This window comes from Trachypithecus francoisi, unplaced genomic scaffold, assembly GCF_009764315.1.
Source record: "Trachypithecus francoisi isolate TF-2019V2 unplaced genomic scaffold, Tfra_2.0 Lachesis_group15, whole genome shotgun sequence".
NCBI classification, from domain to species: Eukaryota; Metazoa; Chordata; class Mammalia; order Primates; family Cercopithecidae; genus Trachypithecus; species Trachypithecus francoisi.
Window position 1 is genome coordinate 67,408,598 of NW_022681460.1, and position 25,309 is coordinate 67,433,906.

The 25,309-nt window shown below is 43.2% G+C and overlaps 1 protein-coding gene across 1 annotated transcript in view; it reads right to left on the bottom strand.

The window, feature by feature from the left end:
* SASH1 (SAM and SH3 domain containing 1) overlaps positions 1-25,309 on the bottom strand; it is a 362,686-nt gene that overhangs the window by 234,776 nt on the left and 102,601 nt on the right. The window lies entirely within an intron of this gene.

Below are 25,309 nucleotides of genomic sequence, written 5' to 3' on the forward strand. Positions count from 1 at the left end.
AGACCAAAAGGTCTCTGTGTGATGCATGGGGATGCATTCTCAGTCTAAGTTCTGGGCTTCTAGATTATCTATGTAAATAATTGCTAGTATTAGAATTACTGAGTTGCTGAAGCTGAGAGACAAAGGGTTCTTTTCTAAACAGTTTCAGAAAGCACAACCTTTTACATAACTTATGATAGTTCCTGAATGCCTCACTGTTAAATAATGGAATGCATTGCTAAAGGCTGCCATATTATAGCATTTCCAAAAAGGCAGGAATGCACTATGGCAAATATTTCATGAATGGAACCTGAATGAATCCAGTATCCAACAAAAGAAAGCAGATGTTGTGAGTCCCATAACAAATTTTTTTCCTCAATATTTTCTCAAACCTCCTAAATAATAACAAATATTCAGGAACCGCTTCTTTTGATCCACCCGTAGTGTTTAACTTTCCTGGTTTTCCAGGTTTCGTGATAAACATGGTGTCACAGATGAACAAGAGCTCTTTATTAGACCAAATTTTATCACTGGCTTATGCATGCAAGGGTTCTGTAGAGACCATTGGAATTTCTTGTCTTCATCCAAGAGAAGTATTTAGCCTTTGGTCAGTAATACAAGCAATTTCACCCTTGATTTTTCTTGGATACACAGTCTACCTTCTTTGCTATTCATCTCCAGATTTTCCAGTGAAAGACACTATTTTTGAAGTTGCTCTGTGCCGTTGGCTATTTCTCCTGATTCCTTCCCTTTCCAGCTAACTCAGAATGGAGTGCAAAGTAAGCCAGGTGCCATGTCTGATCACCATTATATTCCTCAAGGCAGAAATGGCAGTATTTTTAAGCACAGCAATCTCAGAGATTCTTCTATTTCAGTAGCTCATATGACAAAGAACTTCCTTTTGATCTTTCATGCACATTTATACCCAAGATACACACCTCTTCTCATAATTCTATATCCCCTGACATACCAGAGCTGAGGCACCTCTGTAAAGCAATCATAAATACTGCCTGCATCATCTCAACATATGGTGACTGATTTCTCTCAAAAAACGTTTAATATCTACAAAGAAAAAACAGCAAAACATTTCATAAACCAATGGTGTCCAACGCCACTCCTCTCTTGGTGTATAAAACAAAATGTCTAACTTTCAGTGCCTAGGAGGAGAAACTCCAAATAATGGAGACTCCAAATAATGCGCTGCCCAGTGTTTCCTGAGAGCTTTCTTCTAATCATAGATGCATTCTGGGCAAGCCAATTAATCTGGGCATGATGCCCCGAAGTGGGCCGTATGCTGTTTGAAGTCAATAACAGTGTGACATATATCTATGCTCTGTACCCACTTAATTTGTCCCTGGCTGGAATACATGAACTTTTATTTGTGCTATTATCATCATATCCTGTCTAGACAGAAAACAGCTTCAGAGTGGCTCCCTTCATATTCAGTGCATTACAAATAAAGAGGCCAGCATGTCCCACGCTGCCTACGCTTGGGACTCTGGTGGGGTCCCTCTCAGCCTCTCTCACTGAAAACAGCAGAAACAGAGGGAAGACCGTGGAAGCTGCTGCCAACTGGAAACACCTAGATAAGGGTAAAACTTGACAAGACATTGTCAACATTGCACTCTGACTCCAGTCATATTATATTCTCAGTAAATCATTTGGAAAAATAATAAAGATTTTACATCAAGCTAGGCAGAAGTAATGTTTGGACTATGTTTTGATTCTAATTTGAAAACACTGGTGCTCCAGGAAATCAATGAACAAAAGGAGGACTGTATCCTCAAGGCTGTGAGGGGAAGAATCTATTGGTCACAGCACAGGGATTTAGGAAGGTTGAAATGCCCATGGGTGTGGCAGGCTAGTCTTAGTTTTGAGGTTTTTATTTTTTCCTTGAGACAGGGTCTTGATCTATTGCCCAGGCTGGAGTGTAGTGGCACAATCATGGCTCACTGAAGGCTTGACCTTCCAGGCTCAAGTGATCCTTCTACCTCAGCCTCCTGAACAGCTGGGACTACAGGCATGCACCACCACACCCAGCTAATTTTTAATTTTTCTGCAGAGATGGGATCTCACTATGTTGCCCAGGCAGGTCTTGAATTCCTGGGCTCAAGCAATCCTCTCACCTTGGCCTCCTAAAGTACTGAGATGACAGGCATGAGCCACTGTGCCTGGCTTAGTTTTGAGATTTTGACAGGGCAAGAAAGCTCCCATAACTAAAGTGAGGATATCTCTTAAATTTAAAAAAGTTTGAATTTATATAAAACTGATCAACTAATGGCGTTACCTGCATCATAAAAAAGTACTGTCTTTTAAACATTCATCAGGGAATCTAAGGTAGTGGTTGAACAGATGGGCTTTGGCTTCAGACAAACTTCAACTTCCAGCAAGTTACTCTCTAAGGTTCACTTTCTCAGTTATTAAATGGGGTCAATAACAGTGCCTATGCCATAGTGTTGATAAGACAAATACAAAAGTTAGTTTGCAAAACACTGAACACCATGAGTGCCACATAGCAAATGATCAATAAAAACTTATCAGATACTTTAAAAATTATTATGTGGAAAAGCACTTACTATCATCTCTACCTGGCATAAAGGGAGCAGTCACAGTCAATATATGATCATAGTGGTTATTACATTTTTCATTTAAATTCTATTTAATAACAGTAATAAATAGTAGCTCATTTGATCCCTTAAATGCTTGCAGATCATTAACTGCTTTAAAAATCATTTATACTGGGCTGAACGCAGTGGTTCACGCCTGTAATCCCAGCACTTTGGGAGGCTGAGGTGGGCGGATCACCTGAGGTCAGGAGTTCGAGACCAGCCTGACCAACCTGGTGAAACACCAGCTCTACTAAAAATACACAAAATTAGCCGGGCATGATGGCAGGTGCCTGTAATCCCAGCTATTTGGGAGGCTGAGACAGGAGAATCGCTTGAACCCAGGAGGCAGAGACTGCAGTGAACCGAGGTCGTGCCACTGCACTACAGCCTGGGCTCGACAGAGCGAGATTCTGTCTCAAAAAAAAAAAAAAATCATTTATACCATTTTTCATTAATAGACCTGAAACTTAGGAGAGCAAAAGGAATTCTAAACCCACCCTCTCTTTCTTATCCTTCCTCTTGAACTAAAGACAGTGATGATGTTGGGTGGAGAAGCAAGAAAGAAAACAGAAAGAATGCCTATTTCCAAACTTTTGTTTGAGGACCGAAAATGAAAACTTATGCTGTAGATTAAAGGGAAATGACTGTGAATGTCTTAGAAATAACTCCTAGGTTCAGGCACAACATAATACATTCAGCGGGCTCAGTAAATTCCTCATTACCATATAAATTGTGTTCAAGTCTGATCTAATAGGATATGATTAATAATTGGAATTTGTTTTCTTCAAGAAGCTGAATGATTGAAGGGAATCTGATACAGTTTAAAGGACCATTTCTAAATTGATCAAGTACTTTTTGTTTTGTATAAACAAAAGTATTCTGATTAGAATTAGAATGAGCTCCTTGCGGATACTGAGTGGGGAAGTGTGTAGCTGTGGCCTTGGAGGTGCATGAGTTCACCACAGGAAGTGGGGCTGCATCCATTCACCATATGGCTTTTAAAATGAGAATCACAGAAAATTGGCTGCTCCAGGACAGGACTTCTGACTCCATGTTGTTTATTCTCTGATTAGAATACCTGGTAAGGATTCCAGTGTCGCTTGGGCTACATCCCACTCCTTTTCGTTTATCTCTCTAGACCATTTCTGAGACGCAAAAGCTTGTTTTTGGTGTAAATTGAATGCAACCTGAGTTGCTTATGAAAATCTGGACAGGAAGACACTGAACTTATGCTAAAGGTGATTTTCAGAGGAACAAGGTTTCCTTGTTGAAGTTGTCCAAAATTCAGAGCTATGCAAGGGGGAGGGAAGGATTAGCAAGTTAAGGGAAATAAAACCAGCAAAATAAGTCCTTTGATGAGGAATTAATGCAATGTGTTCAAGCCAGTTGACACAATTACAGCTCCCAGTTCTCTGCCAGAAGGAGCAGGTAGCAGTATCTAATTCCATTCCCCACCCTACACCCGGCATGCAGCCGCACGTGCCACAGCCACTAAGGCCCCTGTCAATTAGGAACAGCATTAAAATGACATGCCATCTGCTCTACAAATGTCATCAAGCTCGTGCCACCTGTTGAGGGGTTGTGGGGGCAGTGGAAGGGTAAAAAGTCTCAACATAGGTTTGTGTATTTATACAAACAAAGAGCCGTTTGATTCAATGTTCTCCCTCTTCCACCACCCGCTCCTACCTCTTTTTGCCGGAAATCTTTTTGAATAGTTTTGCAGCAGTATTTTCTACCCAGAAGAGCATTTAAATACCATGCCCCGGGAATCACAGGACATTGAAAAATATGTGATATACCCCAATTAGTAGGGAAAGTAATAGCTTGAAGCCATTCTTGAGCCATTCCCCACTTGCATTCACAAATAAACATGAAGGAAAAGTGCAGCCAAGAGGATTTGCGCTGAATGAATTTTCTCCTGGTGAATACTAAGACACCGGAATGGGTATACAGGAGATTATGGTAGTTCTTTTCCAAAGATCTGCACATTAGGAATAGTATGTCCGAATCAGGATATCATGTCAGCTTCCATAAGCTTCCCTCCTAGTCTCTGCTGTTGTGGTTTCCCCACTTCCACAATATCTGTGCCCAAGTTTGATGTTTGGCTCAGTTGGTCTCTCCTCTCTCTGCCACTAACTCCTAAGACTTAACCTTTCTTTGTTGTTGGGAAGGGGTGTTGTTTTGTTTTGCTGGTGTCGTTTAGTGAATCTTCCTCCTCAATCCCTCCACATCCCACTGAATCTCTGTTGACACTACTACCTGTCCTCCTCCTTCTCCTCCTCCTCCTCCTCCTCCTCCTCCTCCTCCTCTTCCTCCTCTTATCCCTGTAGGATAATAGAACCTATCTCCTAAGGCTAGAATTAACTTATATAATGAATATAAAGGCACATCTAAAGCCTAGCACAGAGTAAATGGTAAATAAACTTTAGCTAATTTTACTTTATGCATTAGTTAGTTTAATTCTCAGAGCATATTTTTATTCAGTGCTACTACTAATTTTGTTTTCAGTTTAGAGATGAGGAAATGGGTATTTCTAAAGGTTAAGAAGCTTGCCTATGGTCATTCATGCAGCTTTAAGTGCCAGAGCACAATTTTTAAAATATTGCCTTCATGCTTTTTGGTTGTTGTTGCTGTCGTTGTTATTAACAGACAGCATCAGCCGGGTGCGGTGGCTCAAGCCTGTAATCCCAGCACTTTGGGAGGCCGAGACGGGCGGATCACGAGGTCAGGAGATCGAGACCATCCTGGCTAACATGGTGAAACCCCGTCTCTACCAAAAAATACAAAAAACTAGCTGGGCGAGGTGGCGGGCACCTTGTAGCCCCAGCTACTCGGGAGGCTGAGGCAGGAGAATGGCGTAAACCCGGGAGGTGGAGCTTGCAGTGAGCTGAGATCCAGCCACTGCACTCCAGCCGGGGCGACAGAGCGAGACTCCGTCTCAAAAAAAAAAAAAAAAAAAATAGCATTTCACTCTGTCACCCAGGCTGGAGTACAGTGACATAAGTTATAGCTCACTGCAGCCTCAAACTCCTAGGTTCAAGCAATCCTCCCACCTCAGCCTTCCAAAGCACTGAGATTACAGGCATGAACCACCATGCCTGACCACCTTCATGGTTTTTGATAACTAAGTACTATCTAGAGTATTGCTTCTTTTTTCTTGCTGATCAGGCTTATGGAAGTATAATGAACACACTAACAATCATGCTTTTTATTGCACAACACTGAGTATTACAGTCATGTAACCAGCATGACAGTCAAGATAAAGACATTTCCATCACCCCACAGACTACCCTCATGCTATTTAACAGTCAACTCGTTCCCTGACCACCAAACTCCAGAAAACACTAATCTGATTTCTATCCTTACTGTTTTGACTTTTTCCAAAATGTCATATACATGGAATCATACAGTATGCAGCTTTTTGAGTCTAGATCCTTTCACTTAGCAAGAAGCATTTGAGATGCATGCAGGTGACTCAGTGTATGAGAAGTTTCTTGCTTTTTATTGCTGAGCCATATACCACTGTGTGGATGTACCAGAGTTTACCCATTTACCGGTTGAAGCAGGTTTGAGAATTGTTTAGTTTTTCTTGATTGTGAACAAAGCCATGATAAACATTCAAGGAAAGATTTTCTTTTCTTTTTTTTTTTTTTTTTTTTTTTGCTTTTTTGAGACAGGGTCTTGCCCTGTTGCCCAGGCTGGAGTGCAGTGGCATGGTGCCATCTTGGCTCACTGCAACCTCCCTGTCCCAGGCTCAGATGATCCTCCTATCTCAGCCTCCCGAGTAGCTGCAACTACAGGTGCATGCTGCCACATTCAGCTAATTTTTCTATTTTCAGTAGAAATGGGGTTTCACCATATTGGCCAGGCCGGTCTCAAACTCTGGGCTCCAGCAATCCTCCTGTCTCGGCCTCCGTGTTGGGATTACAGGGTTAGCCACCGCCTCTGGCTGACAGGTTTTATTTGAAAATAGGTTTTCATTTCACTTTTTAATACCTAGAAGTGGGATTGGTAGGTCATAGGGAAAGTTTGCATGTATGTTTAATTTTATTAGAAACTTAGGTGTGGTGGCGGGCACAGTGGCTCATGCAGCACTTTGGGAGGCCAAGGCAGGTGAATCACGAGGTCAGGAGTTTGAGACCAGCCTGGCCAACATGGTGAAACCCTGTTTCTATTAAAAATTAAAAAATGAGCTGGGCATGGTGGCAAGCGCTTATAATCCCAGCTATTCGGGGGGCTGAGGCAGAAGAATCGCTTGAACCTGGGAGGCAGAAGTTGCAGTGAGCCGAGATCGCGCCACTGCACTCCAGCCCGGGTGACAGAGTGACACTCCGTCTCAAAAAAAAAAAAAAATTAAAAAAGAAAAGAAAATTTAAAAAGAAGCTTAGGTGTGGTGGTGCATGCCCGTAATCCCAGCTATTCAGGAGGCTTAGGCTGGAGGATCACTTGAGCCCAGGAGTTTGAGACCAGCCTGAGCAACATAATGAGACCCTAGCTCAAAAAGCAAACAAAACAAAACAAAACAAACAAACACCTGTCAGACTGATTTTCTACACCATTTTCTATTCCAATAGGCAATGCTTGAGAGTTTCCTTTATTCTGCATCTTTGCCAGCATTTGCCATTACCAGCCTTCTTTTTTTTTTTAGTCATTCTAACAGTTATTTTGTTGTTTTTTAAATTTGCATTTTCCTGATGACTAATTATGTTGAGCATCTTTTCATGTGTTCTGTTAAATCTTTTGCCCATTTTAAAAATTATGCTATTTTCTTATTATTGAGTTTTGAGATAACTGAATATATATTCTGGATACAAGTCCTTTATCAAACACATACTTTGCAAATATTTTCTCTCAGTGTGTGATTGCCTTTTCATTTTATAGCATCTTTCAAGGAGAATTTTAAACTTTGACTAAGTCCAATTTATCCATGTTTTCTTCTATGAATCATATCTTGTTTTAGTGACAAAATCTTATTTACCAAAGTCACAGAATTTTACATTGAGGTCTACGATTTATTTATTTTTTTTCCACATATGGATGTCCCATTGTTCCAGCACCAGTTGTTAAATAGATAGAGCAGATATTTGAACTCAAGCTTTTCTGATTCTAGAGGCTAACTTTGTTTTGTTTTGCTTTATTTGTTTTGTTTTGAGACAACGTTTCGCCCTTGTCGCCAACTGGAGTGCAGTGTCGCAAACTTGGCTCACTGTAACCTCTGTCTCCTGGGTTCAAGAGATTCTCCTGTCTCAGCCTCCCAAGTAGGTGGGACTACAGGCATGCACCACCACGTCTGGCTAATTTTTGTATTTTTAGTAGAAACAGGGTTTTACCATGTTGGGCAGGCTGGTCTTAAAACTCCTGATCTCGTTTAAGAGGTGATCCACCCTCCTTGGCCTCCCAAAGTGCTGGGATTACAGGCGTGAGCTACTGTGCCCAGCCTAGAGGCTAAGTTTTACCATGTACTTCTTGTACTACGCTTGTGTATATTTTTAATTTTCTATTGGATTCTAAACTCTGCCAGACTTCCCTACAATCCCATTGCATGCTGCCTTGAACATATATGTCCTCACGGAATACTCCTAGGTTGGCTTTTAAATGGAAGATGGAATATTAATTACTCAAAACTGTCCAGTTTTTGTTCTCCTTTGCCTAAGAAATGAATGCTACCTTCATACATGGTGCGTATGTGTTTAGAGCTCTGACCCAACCAACATGCTGCAAAGATCACCTGTCTAATGTTTATAGTTGACCTTCATACCTTAAGTCTTTTGACACAAGGAGAGAGGAACTAGCCATTTTTTCTTTTTTTTTTTTAAAACAACATGAGAAGGTAACATGACCCTCCATCTACCAATGATATGAGGACAATTGCCTTTCTTCTGATCACATTCCTGCCTGTTGCACAAGCCGTGGCTGTCTGAAGGAATGATCATTTGCCAATCTGTTCTGACCAGTGGGCAGGGCCAGCTCAGAGACAATCTGGGGCCAGAACTAGTGGGTGGATATGGGTGGAGGTGGGAAATATGCCACACTAGTGTAACTGAGATTAACTGAGGTCTTGATTCTGATCCTAGAGTAAATAAGCTAGTGCAGGCAAGCCCTTCGTGTGACCTTCAGCTTCGTGAATTTATAAGCAAAGGCCTTTCTGTAACTCACAGAGGGCAAGGCCGGCAAACCATTGCTTAGCCTTTACCACTGAAAAGGCAGAAAGGCTTGCACAGCCTATTTGAAAAGATGTTGTCTTTATACTCTATCACTCTTTTTGGATTATAATAACCTTCAGTTCTCACTGAATATTCCATACTCTTTTTCCCCCCAGGAAGCATAACTACAAGCACCAAGCCATTCCTGATGGGACAACTTAGAAAAAAATAATCTTTTTTTTTTTTTTTTTTTTTTGACAGAGTCTTGCTCTGTCGCCCAGGTTGGAGTGCAGTGGTGCAATCTTGGCTCACTGCAACCTCCACCTCCTGAGTTCAAGCAAGTCTTCTGCCTCAGTCTCCTGAGTAGCTGGGATTACAGGCGTGTGCCACCACGCCTGGTTGATTTTTGTATTCTTAGTAGACGTGGGATTTCGCCATGTTGGTCAGGCTGGTCTCGAACTCCTGACCTCATGATCCACCTGCCTCAGCCTCCCAAAGTGCTAGGATTATAGGCCTGAGCCACTGCGTCTGGTAGAGGAAGAGAATCTTATGCACTGACAAGGAACAATTCTATTTTCTAGATATAAGAAACTACGTCACAAGACAGTAAAGCAAAAAATACTTTAAAAAGCTCCTAAGTTGCTGGGTGCAGTGGCTCATGCCTGTAATCCCAGCACTTTTGGAGGCTGAGGCAGGTGGATCATCTGAGGTCAGGAGTTCGAGACCAGCCCGACCAACATGGTGAAACCCTGTCTCTACTAAAAACACAAAAATTAGCTGGGCGTGGTGGTGCATGCCTGTAATCCTAGCCACTTGGGAGGCTGAGGCAGGAGAATCGCTTGAACCTGGGAGGCAGAGGTTGCAGTGAGCCGAGATCGTGCCATTGCATTCCAGCCTGGGTAACAAGAGTGAAACTCCATCTCAAAAAAAAAAAAAAAAGCTCCTAAGTTTTTGATGAACAACTGATATGATACCTGAAAGGTTCTTTGCCCGGGACCCATTACAGAGCAAGTTCTTTAAATTGCCATATTGTTACCCATTATTATACATTTTGGGGGGAGCAGTATTTACTATCTTTTTAACTGTGGCAAAATACCATTATTAAATTTTGCCCAAGGCGCAATACGTATATACACTTACATGTGTGCGTGCATACACACACGTACACAAACACATGTGAGACACCACAGAAGAAGTGAAACAGAGGGGCATGGAGGTTAGGAATCCAGAGACAAAGATGGATCCAGAGATATCCAAGAAAGAGATCAAAGGTAGTGAGGACACTGTGGCTGGTTATCCTTCTCGCTTATCTCCATGGTGCGTCTTGAGTGTTCAGGCTGTCTCTCTGCCGTGTTTTCTGCTCTCATGTCACCATAGATCTCCTGCTAGGATCATGGCACCTCTTCGGTGCTTTGCACATCTTGACCGTTATGAGTCAGCTGAGTTATTTCAGAAGAAAATTAAATAAAATATATTTGTTGTGCAAATATTACTGGAAAAGTCATCAAACCCTGAGCCAAGTGACCAATTAAGCAAAATTCTACCAAGGGATTTGCTTTCCACCAAAATAAAGCCAAGTTAAGTTGACTAAGAGGCTGATCAGACATTTTAATAACCTAATTCAACAAGCAGCTGCCTAATTCAACAAGCAGCAGGAGGGAGATGACAGGTCATTCTGATAGGGCTGGATTCTTAGGATCAGTCATACATCAACCTTTGAAGCCTGGGATCAGCAAGGGGTGGAATAACAGTAAATACAATCAGATGCATGGAGCCTTGGGGCAGCCATGGAACCTGGTTCATAAATATCTTCTTCCAGGAGGATGCTATTATTTAATGGGCTTGGCAGCTCATTATACTGTAAGCTCTTTTAGGGTAGGGCTTCCAGCTTCCTCTCCAGTTGCCTATAAGGGATGTGCTGGCTGGGCACAGGGGCTCACATCTGTAATCCCAGCACTTTGGGAGGCCGAGGCAGGCAGGGGTTTGAGACCAGCCTGACCAACATGGTGAAAACTGGCTCTACTAAAAATACAAATATTAACCAGGCATGGTGGCACACGCCTGTAATCCCAGCTACTCAGGAGGCTGAGACAGGAGAATCACTTGAATCTGGGAAGCAGAGGTTGCAGTGAGCCAAGATGGAGCTACTGCACTCTAGCCTGGGTGACAGAGCGAAACTGTCTCAAAAAATAAGAGAGAGAGAGAGAGAAAGAAGAAGAAAGAAAGAAAGAAAGAAAGAGAAAGAAAGAAAGAAAGAAAGAAAGAAAGAAAGAAAGAAAGAAAGAAAGAAAAGAAAGAAAAAAGAAGAAAGAAAGAGAGAGAGAGAAAGAAAGAAAGGTAGGTTGTGCTGAGGATGTGGCAAGCAGCCAGTTCTCTGGGTCACTCAAGGAAGACTAAGAGGAGCTGTCACCCTATATGTTTACAAATACCAAGGCCTGGTCATCTGACCCACCTCTGCTTGAGCACATTGCATAAAGTGAGTTCCTAGAGGTACATTCCCATTCCTGTCGCCAGGATGAACCTCTCCCAATTCTTGAGTACAGCTGGTTTCTGAGACACAGTGGTTCTGCATAGGCTGTTGGGCGATGTGTTCTACAGCCTCTTTCTCAGCGGGAAAGGAGGGATGAAGAAGAAAACCTGACCCTGTCTCGGCTCAGGAGAATCTGTCTGTTTCTAGGGAGAGGAGACTGTAAGAATAGGTGGGAAAGACTGCTTCAATAAAACAAAAGAGAGGCCGGCCGTAAGTAGGAGTGTGGACAGATGCCTCCCCTACTGCAGCAAGATTGAAGACTCCCTGGAGAAACTTAGTGTGGGTTGAAGTAGCACCTGCTTTTGAGAACACAAAATATTGGAAGCAGAAAGCAACCTCGGCAACAGAGGAAGTGGCAGTGGGTGAAGAGTCTTGCCAATCAAGAAGTGTTTTCCTGGGACCCAGCTGAGGCCTGGAACCTTGGGGCTCAGATGTCTGTGGCCCTGGCTGGAGGACTTGTGCTGGTTCATTTCCATTTTCCCCTCAGATCTATCTCTGCTTTTTCTGACATCTGTCCCCTTAGAGGTGGACATCTATACATGGCGTCCTGACTTTCTGATTCTCTGGTTTCTTTTGGGTTGGATCAATAGCAGAGAACAAGCAAGTGGAAAGAGAAAGAAGTAGGTAGGGTATTTATGTCTGTTCTTACCTGTGCCCCACACTTGCCAAGGTTTTAGCAGTTGCTACATTCCTCTAAGGCCAGGGAACAGTAGAGGTAACTCTTTCTTCCTTTTTTTTTTTTTAATTGTTTTAATTTTGAATTTTTATGAATACATAGTAGGTGTATGTATTTTGGGGGCACATGAGATATTTTGATACAAGCATACGATGTGTAATAATCACCCCAGGATAAATGGGGCTCATCACCTCAAGCACTCATCATTTCTTCATGCCATGGACATTCCCATTGTACTCCCCGAGTTATTCTAAAACATAAACGTTCTGGTAACTGATTTAACAAGTGTTTCCTCGAATTTCCCCTTCAGACTTAAGCATAGGAAAAGCTTTCGGATGTTGCTAGTTTCTAGTGCATCACCATCTTTGGCTGTTCTTTAATCCTACCCACAGCTCTGTTAAATAGTGCCCTTATTTGACTCTTGTCAAACTCATTGGGTCTGCCAGCTGTTTAATGCTGAATCCTGACTGAAAGAGAGATTTCTTTTCTTTTTTGCTTTTTTTTTTTTTTTTTTTTTTTGAGTCAGAGTCTCATTCTGTCACCCAGGCTGGAGTGCAATGGCACGATTTTCAGCTCACTGCAAAATCTCTGCTTCCCAGATTCAAGCAATTCTCCTGCCTCAGCCTCTCAAGTAGCTGGGATTACAGGCTCCCGCCACCATGAGCAACTAATTTTTGTATTTTTAGTAGAGACGGGGTTTCACCATATCGACCAGGCTGGTCTCTTGGCCAGGGTGGTCACGAACTCCTGACCTTGTGATCCACCTGCCTCGGCCTCCCAAAGTGCTGGGATTACAGGTGTGAGCCACCATGACTAGCCAGGAGATCAGTTTCAAGGTTTCCACAGAGCAAGAGCTTTGGTGAGCTTCTGATTGTAAAGTCGGGAACAAATAGAACCTTTAACTTTCCTCAGGAACCCATGCAGCAGTAGATAAAAGAGGCAAAGAACTTGAGGAAATAAGCCGCAGCTCAGGAATGTTAATGAGAAAGAAACTCTGGAACAATGACCAAAAGTGTATAAATAAGGGATAAACTGCTGAACACATTCTAAAGAAATGTGTACTCAGGAACTGAGTAGTATAGAATGTAGAAGTTATTTATTTATTTATATGAGACTGAGTCTCACTTTATTGCCCAGGCTAGAGCACAGTGGCACAATCTCGGCTCACTGCAACCTCCACCTCCCGGGTTAAAGCGATTCTGGTGCCTCAGTCTCCCAAGTGGCTGCGATTACAGGCACCCGCCATCACCATGTCCAGCTAATTTTTGTATTTTTAGTAGAGACGGGATTTTACCATGTTGGCCAGGCTGGTCTCGAACTCCTGACCTCAAGTGATCCGCCCGCCTCGGCCTCCCAAAGTGTTGGGATTACAGGCATGAGCCACGGCACCTGGCCAGGATGTAGAAGTTATTTTATTAAGCTTTTCTAGAAGTTGTAAAATTTTAATGCTAGGTCTTTAGAAAGTCCTTTTTCTTCTCTTTTTTTAAGGTGGAAGATTTGGTTTTTTTTTTTTTTTAATTTTTTTTTGAGATGGAGTCTCACTCTGTTGCCCATGCTGGAGTGCAGTGGCGTGATCTCGGCTCACTGCAACCTCTGCCTCCCAGGTTCAAGCAATTCTCTGCCTCAGCCTCCCAAGTAGCTAGGATTATAGGCGCCCATCACCATGCCCAACTAATTTTTTTGTATTGTTAGTAGAGACAGGGTTTCACCATCTCGGCCAGGTTGGTCTTGAACTCCTGACCTCGTGATCCACCCACCTCGGTCTCCCAAAGTGTTGCGATTACAGGCGTGAGCCACCATGTCCGGCTGCTGATTTGGTTATTAATTTGAGATCTTTCTTCCTTTTAAATATAGGCATTTATAGCCATACATTGCCCTCTGAGCATTGTTTGAGCTACATCTTACAAGTTTTGGTGTACTGCATTTTTCCATCTTAAAGCATTTTCTAATTTTCCTTGTTATTTCTTCTCTGATCCACTGATTATTTAGGAGTTTTTTTGGTTTTGTTTTGTTTTTTGTTTGTTTGTATTTTGTTGAGACAGAGTCTTGCTCTGTCACCCAGGTTGGAGTGCAGTGGCACAATCTTGGCTCACTGGAACCTCCACCTCCCGAGTTCAAGGTATTCTCCTGCCTCAGCCTCCCGAGTAGCTAGAATTATGGGTGCTCGTTACCACCCAGCTAATTTTTGTATTTTTAGTAGAGATGGGGTTTCACCATATTGGCCAGGCTGGTCTCGAACTCCTGACCTCAAGTGATCTGCCTGCCTCAGCCTCCAAAAGTACTGGGATTATAGGCATGAGCCACTGCACCTAGCCTAGGAGTAATTTTTACATATTTGTGAATTTCTCAAATTTCCTTCTGTCATTGATTTCTAATTTAATTCCATTATAGTTAGAAAGCATACTCTATGATTTTGATTCCTTTATCTTGAGTCTTATTTTATGGCTTAGCATATGGTCTATCTTGAAGAATGTTCCATTTGTGCTTGAGATGAATATGTACTTGGCTGCTGTTGGGATATTTTAAAATCAATTTTAGGCCGGGCGTGGTGGCTTACACCTGTAATTGTAGCACTTTGGGAGGTTGAGGTGGGTGGATCACCTGAGGTCAGGAGTTTGAGACCAGCCTGACCAACATGGCGAAACCCCATTTCTACTAAAAATACAAAATTAGCCTGGCACGGTGGTGTGTACCTGTAATCCCAGCTATTCGGGAGGCTGAGGCAGGAGAATTGCTTGAATCTGGGAGGCAGAGGTTGCAGTGAGCTGAGATCATGCCATTGCACTCCAGCCTGGGCAACAAGAACAAAACTCTGCCTCAAAAATAAATAAATAAACTAACTAACTAACTAACTAAGTAACTAATTTTAAAGTACAGAGGTACCTGGAATCAAACACATTCTCATCTCCTTCACTTTATCCATTGTTGAATTGGAAGAAGAACAGTTGCCATCATCTCTTTCTTTCCCTGTGTGTGTGTGTATATATATATATGAGTATATATATATGTGTGTGTATGTGTATATATACATGTGTGTATACATATATATACGTACACACAGAAATAGATAAACACAGACATTTTTTATATATATATACTGTGTGTGTAAATATATACACACACCTCTTTCTGTGTGTGTGTGTATATATATATACACACACCTCTTTCTGTGTGTGTGTGTATATATATATACACACACTATACACACACACATCTAATGTATATACACACACTATACACACACACATCTAATGTACCCTATATATATATGATTTCTGTGTGTGTGTATGTGTATGTGTGTATAATTTCTGCAGCATGGAGATATTTTAAGTGAGTTTGAGAATAAAGCAGCATAAAGTAACAGAAATAGCAGAGATTTAAAAGTTTCAGTTCTAACTCTTTAACACAAGCATCATGGCAAATCCTAGAAAATCAGAAGAGTGGTTTTGGATTCCAAAGTTCCCTTCTAATGTTAAAATGGTAGGCAATTACTTACCTTCTCCACCTCTCACTTAGTCTCTATTAACCAAGGTCATAATATTACCAGCTTCTTAAGCGTCTTGTAAATTATGAATTTTTTGATCAAATAAGAAATAACATGAAAATTATTTAGCACAGTGTTTGGTACATAATGATTATTTAGTGAATGTCAGTTGTTTTTAATATAGAACTACAGGTCGGGCGCGGTGGCTCATGCCTGTCATCTTAGCACTTTGGGAAGCTGAGGTGGGAGGATTTCTTGAGCCCACGAGTTCAGCCTGGGCAATATGGCAACATAGGAAGATCCCATCTCTACAAAAAATGCAAAAAAAAAAAAAAAAAAATCAGCCAGGCGGGGTGGTGTGTTTCTGGAGTCGCAGCTACTAGGGGGAGGGAGGTAAAAAGAATGCTTCAGCCCGGGAGGTTGAGGGTGTAGCGAGCCATGATCACAACACTGCACTCCAGCCTGGGCCACAGAGCAAGATCCTGTCCCCCACAAAAGAAAAGAAAAAAGAAAAGAAAAGAAAAAACCCCAGGTTGGGCACAAGGGCTCACGCCTGTAATCCCAGCACTTTGGTAGGCCAAGGCAGGTGAATCACCTGAGGTCAGGAGTTCGAGACCAGCCTGACCCACATAGTGAAACCCTGTCTCTACCAAAAATACAAAAATTAGCCAGGCATGGTGGTGGGCATCTGTAATCCCAGCTACTTGGGAAGCAGAGGCAGGAGAATTGCTTGAACCCAGGAGGTGGACTTTTTTTTTGAGACGGAGTTTCGCTCTTATTGCCCAGACTGGAGTGCAATGGCATGATCTCGGCTCACTGCAACCTCCGCCTCCCAGGTTCAAGTGATTCTCTTGCCTCAGCCTCCTGAGTAGCTGGGATTACAGGCATGCACCACCACGCCCAGGTGATTTTGTATTTTTAGTAGAGACGGGGTTTCTCCATATTGGTCAGGCTGGTCTGGAACTCCCGACTGCAGGTGATCCGCTGGCCTTGGCCTCCCAAAGTGCTAGGATTACAGGCATGAGCCACCGCGCCCGGCCGAGGCGGAGGTTTCAGTGAGCTGAAATTGTGCCACTGCACTCCAGCCTGGATGACAGACCAAGACTCTGTCTCAACAACAACAACAACAAACCCAAAAAGCAAACAAAAAACAAAGATATAGAACGGCAATGACTACTAATAAAGAAGGGTTTTACCAGTCCTTTTCTTCTCTACAGTAAAAGAAATAGGGAATTCTTTTTCACAGTGCTGTAGGGTTTTCGAAACTGTGCCTTTATGTTGCTTCCTTGGTCTAAATGAAAGGAACAGAGTGTCTTAATTCTGGCTGGGTGCGGTGGCTCACATTTGCAATCCCAGCATTTTGGGAGGCTGAGGCGGGGGCATCACCTGAGGTCAGGAGTTCGAGACCAGCCTAGCCAACGTGGTGAAACCCCATCTCTACTAAAAATACAAAAAATTAGCCAGTAAAAATATAAACATAAAAATATAAAAAGTTAGCCAGGATTACTCGTGCCTATAATCCCAAATACTGGGGAGGCTGAGGTGAGAGAATCACTGGAACCTGGGAGGCAGAGGCTGCAGTGAGCTCATTACCACACTCCAGCCTGGGTGACACAGCAAGACCCCATCTCAAAAAAAAAAAAAACAAAAAACATATCTTATTTCTGAGAGGTAAAGTTGTTGTTTGTTTGTTTGACTAGGCCCCTAAAGCTTATTCTAGTGCACCTAAAAAGATTGGACCACCTGGTTAGGATATTACGGAGGGGAAAGAGCATCTGATGGGCACAGGAAAGTCGGAGTCGATAACCTTTAACATCCTTCCAACCCTGAGATTACCAAGGCGGACAATAGAGGCTATGAAAATGAGTATTAGCATAAAATCATCTTGTGAATCTGATCATACTAATGAAAGGACACATTAATCAATTTATTTCTTGGTACTATACTCAGGTTTTTAGCCTTCCATATTCAGTTTACTAAATCACTTCTGACAGCATGTTATGGTAATGTAGTCATAGAAAAGAGTTAATTCATTTCTACCCAAAAGCAATTTACTGCCTCTCAAGTGTAGAATAGGAGCTGCAGTGTGTTGCTAAACTGATACCCATGCATCAGTGGAAACAGGCCCTAGGCATTGAAGGTTTCCTTCCTCCCTAACATCTTGACAACATTATCCGCTCCTAAAAATCTCCACCAAATTATTTGTTGGTGGGGCAGGATGGGGGTGGCTAGTGCTCACAGGCACCTTGTAAATTTATTCTGATTTAAAAGTTGAGACCTTTTGACCCAAGATAGCATCCTGAATTAATGTTTGCTTCTCAGGCCCTCCTAATACAGGTTGACCTGATACTCAAAGTCTTCTTACGTTTGTATCATTTTCAGCCATAAAACTCCAGAGAACCAGGAAAGGCCTTTTTTTTTTTTTTTTTTTTTTTGAGATGGAGTCTTGCTCCTATCTTGCAGGCTGGAGTGCAGTGGCGTGATCTCGGCTCACCGCAACCGCCACTTCCAGGTTCAAGAGATTTTCCTTCCTCAGCCTCCCGAGTAGCTGGGATTACAGGCATATGCCACCGTGCCCGGCTAATTTTTGTATTTTTTAGTAGAGATGAGGTTTCACCATTTTGGCCAGGCTGGTCTCAAACTCCTGACCACAAGTGATCCACCCACCTCAGCCTCCCAAAGTGCTGGGACTACAGGTGTGAGCCACCGGACCGACGAAAGGCTTTTAATGATATCAGGATATCTAATTCTTGTAACATCAATAAATGCTAAAAAAAAAAAAAAAATTATTCTCTAATTACAAAAAAAAAAATCTTTGTAATGTTAGAGTGTCCCCTCCCCTATTTTATTACATCTCCTGCAACTGGCTATAGTTTAAACTTCACCTTTCTCTATAATATAAGGCCTAACAGGACAGAGAAGTTCATTTTGTTCCCGCTGTTTCCCAAACACCTTCAACAGTGCTGGGCATAGAGTGAGTGCTCAGTTGGTATTTATTGAATAAATTCCCTCCTTTAACTCAGAAACATTTATACAAAGTTTAAAGTATTTTTAAATGCTTGCAAAATTGTCTGCATGCTTTTATCTGTGAATTACTTAATGATATTTTAACTCAAGAGAAAACATAACCTAACGGCTCTCTGCTAACAAACTTACAGACTCATTTAAAATGAGTCTTTTTGTCCTTTCCCTTCCTTCCTTCCTCCTTCCTTCCTTCCTTCCTTCCTTCCTTCCTTCCTTCCTTCCCTTCCCTTAACTCCCTCCTTCCCTCCCTCCCTTCTTTCTTTCTTCTCTTCTCTCCTTCTTTCCTTCCTTCCTCCCTTCCTCCCTTCCTCCCTTCCTCCCTTCCTCCCTTCCTCCCTTCCTCCCTTCCTCCCTTCCTTCCTTCCTTCCTTCCTTGTTCTTTCTCTCCCTCTCCCCTCCCCTCCCCTCTTCTCCCCTCCTCTCCTCTCCTCTCCTCTTTCATCCTTCTGGCTCTGTTCAGGCTGGAATGCAGTGGCATGATCATAGCTCACTGTAGCCTCTACCTCCCAGGCTCAAGTGATCCTCCCACCTTAGACTCCTGAGTAGCTGGGACCACAGATGCATGCTACCATGTCAGGCCACACTAATTTTTAAAAAACTTTTTTTTGTAGAGATAGGGTCTTGCCATGTTGCCCAGGCTGATCTCTAACTCCTGGGCTCAAACAATCCTCCTGCCTCAGCCTCCCAAAGTGCTGGGATTACAAGTGTGAGCTACTGCACCAAATTAAAGTGAGAAATTGCCATGCGATAAATTATAATAAGGCCAGGCACAGTAGCTCACGCCTATAATCCCAGAACTTCGGGAGGCTGTGGCGGGCAGATCACCCAAGGTCAGGAGTTCAAGACCAGCCTGGCCAACACGATGACACCCCGTCTCCACTGAGAAAAAAAAATACAAAAATTAGCTGGGCATAATGGTGGGTGCCTGTAATTCCAGCTACTAGGGAGGCTGAGGCAGGAGAATTGCTTGAACCCAGGAGGCAGAGGTTGCAGTGAGCCAAGATCACACCACTGGACTCCAGCCTGGGTAACAGAGCTAGACTCCATCTTAAAAAAAAAAAATTATAGGCCGGGCGCGGTGGCTCAAGCCTGTAATCCCAGCACTTTGGGAGGCCGAGACGGGCGGATCACGAGGTCAGGAGATCGAGACCATCCTGGCTAACACGGTGAAACCCCGTCTCTACTAAAAAATACAAAAAAATTAGCCGGGCGAGGTGGCGGGCGCCTGTAGTCCCAGCTACTCTGGAGGCTGAGGCAGGAGAATGGCGTGAACCCGGGAGGCGGAGCTTGCAGTGAGCTGAGATCCGGCCACTGCACTCCAGCCTGGGCGGCAGAGCCAGACTCCGTCTCAAAAAAAAAAAAAAAAAAAAAAAAATTATAATAAAATTAGTTGCAAATCAATAATTCATTCTATTCTATTTTAATGAATGCTATTTCCCTTAAAACTTGCAAATTATAGCCATGTACTAATTTTTACCAAGAGTAGTGGTATTTTGTTAACATTAATGCTTCGATAGGGTCCACCAGATAAAATATTAATATATATATATATATATATTTTTTGAGACAGAGTCTTGCTCTGTCGCCCGGGCTGGAGTGCAGTGGCACAATCTCGGCTCACTGCAACCTCTGCCTCCCACGTTCAAGCAATTCTCCTGCCTCAGCCTCCTAAGTAGCTGGGACCACAGGTGCATGCTGTTACGCCCGGCTAATTTCTTTTGTATTTTAGTGGAGAGGGTGTTTTATCGTGTTGCTAGGCTGGTCTCGAACTCCTGAGCTCAGGCAATCCACCCGCCTTGGCTTCCCAAAGTGCTACAGGCATGAGCCACTGCACCCTGCCAATAATTTTTTAGTATACATATATATCCCAAATATTGCATAGGATGTATGTATGTTAAAAATATTCATTATTTACATAACATCCAAATTTAACTAGATATCCTATGTATTTTTTTTACAGTCCTACCTAGCTTCAAAGTTAGTATCATTGTTCTCATCTTAAAGTGTTGCCACAGTCAAATAAAGGTTGCTTAATACATAAACCTGTCACTGTCTTTATACACAATGTCTTTAGTCTAAGCTATTTTACCATCCTCTTCCTTTAGGAAAATAAACAAACGAAAGAGGAAAATGACTTCCCCAGTGATGGCCCTGGTGCGACCCTCTCCACAGGCCTCTCCTTTGTAGCTCTGGAAGGTCGGCTGCTCCCCGCGACAGCGTGCACCATGCCCAGAGTCCTACTCTCTGTGCTGAATTAACCATAGTTCACATGACAGACTCTTCAGGGTGCTCTTCCAGAAGTTTTCTTCCCACTCCTGGAAGAGCAGCAGCCCTCTCCCTATGGAAATACTAGAAATTTTAAGAATGCAACAGTAAAGAGATTCTCTCCCCCGAAGCCCTTTCTCTCCTTAGGTTAACCCCATGCCGAGGTAAAGCATCCACAGCTGCCGCCCTGTAGCTCTCGGCCTTTGCTTTCACAAGCATGACAATGTGTGCTTTCGATATTTTGCTAAATTCCCCAAATCCTTTAAACAAGGAGCAGCAGTCAGGGCAGAGTAGTAAACTACATCGGACTTGTGTATCCTCCATGCCAGCTCCTTCTCATTAAATGCTCTAGGAGGAGAAACCCTTGTCCTTGACCCCTTTCTCCAAACTGCCACACCAAAGGGATTTTGAACATGTGCCCACGTATGTGGAATACTCTAGATAAACAAGTTTAGGGAGACTGCAGGTCCCAGCATGCTGCCTTTTGAGTCCGACACAGCAGCATTTAGAGCCAAGTGTCCTTGGGTCAATCACGCAATTCTATTGAGCCTCAGTTTTCTCATCTATAAAATGGGGCTATGAATACAATGAATCCCATAAAGTTACATGAGATATTGTTGTAATTATCTCCAGGAACATAGTAACTGCTAAGTGCTACTACTTTAAATATAAAAAATAAAATATATACTTAATAATAATACACAAGGGCCTGGTGTGGTGGCTTATGCCTGTAATCCCAGCACTTTGGGAGGTCGAGGCAGGTGAATCACTTGAGGCCAGGAGTTTGAGACCAGCCTGGCCAACACTGTGAAACCCTGTCTCTACTAAAAATACAAAAATTAGCTGGGTGTGGTGGCATGCTCTTGTAATCCCAGCTGCTTGGGAGGCTGAGGCAAGAGAATCGCTTGAACCTAGGGAGTGGAGGTTGCAGTGAGCTGAGATAGCGCCATTGCACTGCAACCTGGGTGACAGAGTAAAACCCTGTCTCAAAACAATAACAACAACAACAACAACAAACAACAAAAACCAAAAACCACAAATATCCCATAGAAATTTGCTTTTTAACAAGTATTCCCTCCTTTAAAGTAACAGTGATTTCCAACAGGTTTTGTTGGTAACTAACAAAAGGTGTAATAAAAGTCAATACATATAAGAAGCGGTATTAGAATAATATGTAACTTTGCTTCATTGTTTGGAAAATGCTAACTCTCTATTGGACTAGTGCAAAGGATAGAATACAGACGGTCAGAATATTGAAAATTAACAATTTCACTAAGGGGCAAGGTGTGGGCAATACAGCGGTTGTCCCCACCCACCAGGTGAAGTGCTGGATTCTGTCAACACACAGCCCTTCTTTGTGCTGGGGTCTGAAGGAGAGAGGCATGGCGGGAACAATTCTGCACTGTTCTTCAGCCCAACTGCACTTCCTCAGACAGGGGACAGTGCTCTTCTGCTGGAGCTGTGCTGCCATACGCCGCCGTCAGTTTAAACTGAATGTATCACAGGCGGCCAAGATAACTCTCTGCCCTGTCGGATTGTCACCTGGTTGATCAGTAATCAAAAGAGAGCTGGAAGAGTTCTTATTAGTAATATCACTTATTTCTGTTTCTCTCCATTACTCCCTCTCTCCAAGAGAGAAGAAACTGAGTTAAGAACAGAAATCAGAATCTGGATTCTGCTCACCCAAAGAATAATGCATCCATTCTGTTCAGAAAATGCCTTGATTGTTGATTTGTTTACTTCAGCTCCTTCTCTGAAGGAGAGTATCAGAATTTTGGGGACAAAGCAAAAATTGGAAGAGAGAGAGATAAAGTATGCACGTGTGTGTGCAAACAGAGAACTCCTTTCTCTAAGTGTTGAAAATGCCTCTGTAATGAGCCTGCCCACCCAACTGCGGCATCAAGACTAGGGTTATTTTTCCCCCAAAGCTACATTGAAACCACCTAAAAGTGGGTAGCCAGGAATGCCGGTACTCATTTACTTCATTATCAGGGCCTCAGTTTACTCATCTATAAAATGAGGACATTGTATTAGACAGGTGTGTGTATGCGGGTGTGTGTGTGTGTGTGTGTGTGAGAGAGAGAGAGAAAGAAAATAAGAATAAGTCTTTTTTTCTTTTTTTTCTGAGATGGAGTCTCGCTCTGTTGCCCAGGCTGGAGTGCAGTGGCGTGATCTTGGCTCACTGTAAGCTCCACCTCCCGGGTTCACGCCATTCTCCTGCCTCAGCCTCCCGAGTAGGTGGGACTACAGGCGCCCGCCAGCACGTCCGGCTAATTTTTTTTATTTTTAGTAGAGACGGGGTTTCACCATGTTAGCCAGGATGGTCTCGATCTCTTGACCTCGTGATCCACCCGCCTCGGCCTCCCAAAGTGCTGGGATTACAGGCGTGAGCCACCGTGCCCAGCTGAATAAGTCTTACTAGTACAAAAGACTTACTAGGCATCCGTTAATTTTTCTTTGCCTATTTCAAAAGTGGGAACTAGATTCGATTCTGTGCATTTTCACGAAATGGCTGTGCCAGTGGTTTTTAACTCCCATTCTTTGGAAAAGGCAGATGTCAATATAGAGCACAGGGAGTGGAGACTAGAATACCCTACTGAGCCGTTGAACCCCTTTAGAAAGAAACTCAGCACTTTTTCCAAGTTCTTTTTTCCATCCAATAAGATATAAGGGCAACTCAAAATTTTAAGATATTTTTGCTCCCCTCTCCTTTCTCCTTATGATTAAGACCTTGGCATCTGATCCACAGGCTGAGGGTCACAACCCCACAATGCCATTTATCAAGTGTTATTTAAAATGTGGGGCATTAGCAATTCCAGGCCTCACATAGGCTTTTCTGTGTAGGAAAAATAATAAATAGAACAGTAGCAACTATGTATCACGTACTTAGTTATGTTCCAGGCAGGGTGCTAAGCAAGTGCTTCACCAGTTGCTCCTTAATCTTCCTACCTCCTGGTGAGAAAGGGCCTATTACTATCATTCCTATTTGGACTTCATTCTGGTGAGAAAGGATCTATATCATCCATCCCTACTGAGAGGTTCAGTCGTTTGTTCAGAGTCTCAAAGCTAGTAAGGAAAGGGTCCAGGATTTGTACCACTCTGACCCTGAAGTCTGTGTTCTCAACCGTTCCTGGATTCTGCCACTGGTCTCCATTTCGACTGCTGATCCTGTGACAGTTTCTTGGCTGTGTAGCCTCATTTGAATTCTTGTCTGCCTTCTTTTGTGGCCAGTAACACATCTGCAAAGCCACTTGTGGCCATGGAATCGATTTTTTTTGTGTGCGAAATCCAAGCATACTACTTTAGAGATGTGCAAATGACCAGTGCTACTTGAGCATCTGTGGGTGGCGGGGCCAGCCCAGGTGTGGCAGACACAGTCACATGGTGCTTTTCAGAGAATAGATTCCCTTTGCCTCCCCAGATCCACGCCAAGGTCTCCACTGCAATTCACAGGCTTTTTCACGAAACAATTCAGCCATCCAAATTAGGCCAATAACTATTTCTCAGATTTCTCTTGGTCCCTTGAGAAATGTTAATGCTCAAAGAGTGTATTTGAATAAGAAATATTTCCTAAGTTCCATTGAGAGACTAGAACCTTTGCTTTTCTTCCTCCCGGGACAGCTGGCATAGTTATTCTAAGGTAAGGACTACAACAGCATCCTAGACAGAATCTGGAATACTGTTATCCCTTGGGGAAAGCTCTAGCTAATGGCTTCTCCTAGGATTCCAACTCACAGCACCTCTTGAGCAGGCTTAAAGGGTGCTAGCATGTGGGTTGTAGAACATTTAGATCCTGGCATCAGTGGCATAAACAAGATTTCTCCAATTCCCCTCCCCCTCCCACTGCAGACTAGCTGAGTCCCTGGCTCCGGCTCTGCCCATGCTGCCTGGGAAAGTACAGCTGTCAAGAAGGCAGGTGGAAAGCCTCCACACACAGTGTTGCCCAGTGTCCAGGGCCAAGCAAGTGGCGCCAATCCAGTGCCATCTCTGAAACCTGTGGGATGCAATCACTCCACTTCCATTCAGGAGGGAAGAATAAGCAAACAGTTCAAGGACACCTCCTCACATTAGGCATGTATCTGACAGAACTGCAAACCAATTGGAGATGTTTCACTGGCTGCTGATTCCTGGCTGCACGCAAGGAGCCAAGCCTGAGGAGAAAAAGGGCAACATCTTTGCTCAACGTTAAGTCTGGAGTGCTCTGGTCCTGAGGACATCTAGAGGGGCATTCCCAGCACCACTGAGCACCTACATGGTTTGGATCATTTAGGGCGTGCAGATTGCTCTGTGGCCACTATATCCAGGTGAAATGAGGCCTTTAAGATTATTACAGATCATGATATCATGGTAGATCTTATACACCTTTCTGGGCTGCTGTTGATTCCCATAGACCTCTTTTTTTTTTTTTTTTTTTTTGAGATGGAGCCTCACTGTGTTGCCCAGGCTGGAGTGCAGCGGTGTGATCTCGGCTCATTGCAACCTCCAACTCCTGGGTTCAAGTGATTCTCCTGCCTCAGCCACCTGAGTAGCTGGGATTACAGGGACATGCCACCACGCCTGGCTAATTTTGTAGAGACAGGGTTTTGTCATGTTGGCCAG